Source organism: Ursus arctos, unplaced genomic scaffold, assembly GCF_023065955.2.
Source record: "Ursus arctos isolate Adak ecotype North America unplaced genomic scaffold, UrsArc2.0 scaffold_188, whole genome shotgun sequence".
Taxonomy (NCBI): Eukaryota; Metazoa; Chordata; class Mammalia; order Carnivora; family Ursidae; genus Ursus; species Ursus arctos.
In genome coordinates, this window is record NW_026622861.1 from 1 (window position 1) to 2,500 (window position 2,500).

Here is a 2,500-nt window from a genome sequence, read left to right on the forward strand (position 1 = left end):
CATGGCGAATGGGACCGCTCTTCTCGTTCTGCCCGCGGGCCCTTCGCGCTCCTCCTCCTCCTCCGCCTGCTGTGGCGGTGCGGGGAGGGCGCGGGGGGGGTGTGGACTCCGGCCCGACCCCGCCCTCCCACGTTCGGCCTCCTGGTGTCCGTGGGACCGGGGTCCTCTGACGCAGCGGACACTCTCGCTTGCCTTTCTTGGCTTCGTGTGGTGAGCGGCTCTCCCTGCCATGGGGAGGGCCGTCCCGACGCCGCGCTGCTCACCGCCTGGGCGTGCTGAGCGCGTTGCGCCTGGCCCTCCGTGGTGCCCCTGGAGCGCTCCAGGTTGTCTCAGGTGCCCGAGGCCGAGCGGTGGCGTCGTTTCCTGTTCCCAGCGACCCCCTCGGGCCACCGCTGTTGGTGGCGTAGTCCGAGGAGCGGGTGGTGGAGTCGGTAAGGGAGGACCACCTGCCCCCCCCATGGGGATGCGGGCGCCTCGTCGTCCCCCTGGCGCATGCCGTGCTGGGGGGGCCTGGACGTGGCGGGGTGTGTGAGCGATCGCGGCGGGCCGAGCCAGCGCTGTGGCGCTTGGCCAGCCGAGGGGTGCCGTTTCTTCGCCCCAGCATGCCACGTCCGTCTCCGCCTCTCGTGGCCTCGCCGGAGGCACGGAGCTCTTTCCGGGCGGTGACGCGAGCATGGTGTGCGTGGCGGGGCAAGGACGGTCTCCTTGTTGGGCCCCAGCCGTGAGCGCTCAGGATTGCCCTGTGCCTGCCCCTTGCCGCAGACCTACCCCCGCCCCCCGAGCCCTTGGCGGCCTTTGGAGAGCCGTTTAGCGGGGCCCGGTCGGGGGACGAATGGGTGGGGGCGATGCGCCCTCGGTGAGAAAGCCTTCTCTAGCGATCCGAGAGGGTGCCTTGGGGTACCGGAACCCCCCAGCTGCCGCCCCTCCTCTGCGCGTAGTGGCCACCGATGCGGGGTGACTACCGTTGCGTGTTGGGCAGAGCCCCCTCTCCGTGAGGGGTCTGCCGGCCCCGCGGCGGGGCCGAGCGCCGCTCTTTGCCTACCGCGGCCTGCGCCTCCCCCCTCCGAGTCGGGGGAGGATCCCGCTGGGCCTGGCCGGCGTCCGGCGCGCGGGGCTCCCGCGTGCGTGCGAGTGCGCGTGCGGCCACTCCCTCGCGGTGCTGTGTCTCCCGAGGGGTGGGGCGCCCCCGCGCGTCCCGCTTCCCCGTGCCGTGCGAGCGGCTGTCTCCCGCCCGCTCCCGTCCCGAGTTGCCGCCGGGGGTGGCGTGCGGGCACGGGTCGGGCCGCTCTCGCCTGGGGGTTGCTTCCCCTGGGTCGTGACTCCGGGATGGACCAGACGGATGGACGGAGGTTCTGCTGGGCCCCTGCGGCGGGGGTCACGTGGGGTTTTTGGGTCCCAGCCGTGGTGGGGCCTGGTTCGCGGGGGGGGGGCCCGCCAAGGGTGCTGAGGCCGGCCGGCGTCCCGGGCGTCGCGGGACCGCTCTCATGCTGGTGGCGGTGGGATCCCGTGCACGTTTACCCGGTGGCCCGGTTCGCGTCTTCGTTGGCGCGCGCCCTTCCCCCGAACCACTCCCCCCACGCGCTCCCGGCCCTCGCCCGCCCTGCGCCCCCTCCCCGTCACCGCCGACCCACCCCCTCCGTGCCCGCCTCGACCAGATGGCTGAAGGCACGTCGTGCCCCCGATCCGCCCTCTTGGGACCGAAACCGGCCTCGCCGCTGTTGGGTGTTGTCCCCTCCCCAGCCGCTACGGCTTTGGGGGGGTGGTCGTCCCCGGGCGAAGTGCTCTCGGCCCCTCGTGAGGAGGGTCTCTGGTCGAGCAGGGTGCAGGGGGGTTGGCGTTGCTGCGCGTGCGGGAGAGCGTTCTGGGGGCCGGTCGTGACGGTGGCGTGGTGGTTGTGGCCCGAGCCCCGCGAGGTTGCCAGGGCCCGCCGGGGGCCGGGTCGGCATCCTCGGGTGCCACGGGACCGCCCTTGTGCTGGAGGCCTCGGGCGGTGGGACCCCGTGTGCCCCGGTGGCCGACCTCGGGCTCTGAGGCGCCTTTGAAGGGTCCCTGAGCCCCCTCGCGGCGGCCCGCGGTCCTTTCCCCCGCTGCTTTTCCTGTTTCCGGCGCCTAGTCCCTCGCCGCTGAGCCGTCTGGTGGCCCTCCTCCCATCCGGCTGCTGCCCCGGTGCCGCGCCCCGGTGTGCTTGGCGCTTCCCAGGCCCGCTGCGGCCTCCCATCCGTGTCTGCCGCCGCCTCCGGCCCGGCGGTGGCGTGGTGTGTCGACGGGGGGGCCGTCTTCCCTCCCCCGGCCGCGTCTCCCGCTCTGGCGCGCGTGCCCGGGCGCGGGTCGGGTCCTGGCCGTCCGTCGCGGCTGCTGTGGCCGCGCGCTGCCTCCCCGGTGCGGGGGGGAACCGGGCTCCGGCCCGGCCCCCCCCCTCGTCCCGCGTGAGCGCGCGCTGGCCCCCCCCAGCCCCGGCGTGACCGCCCGGTGCCCCGTCCCCGCCCGCGCGCCGCCATCG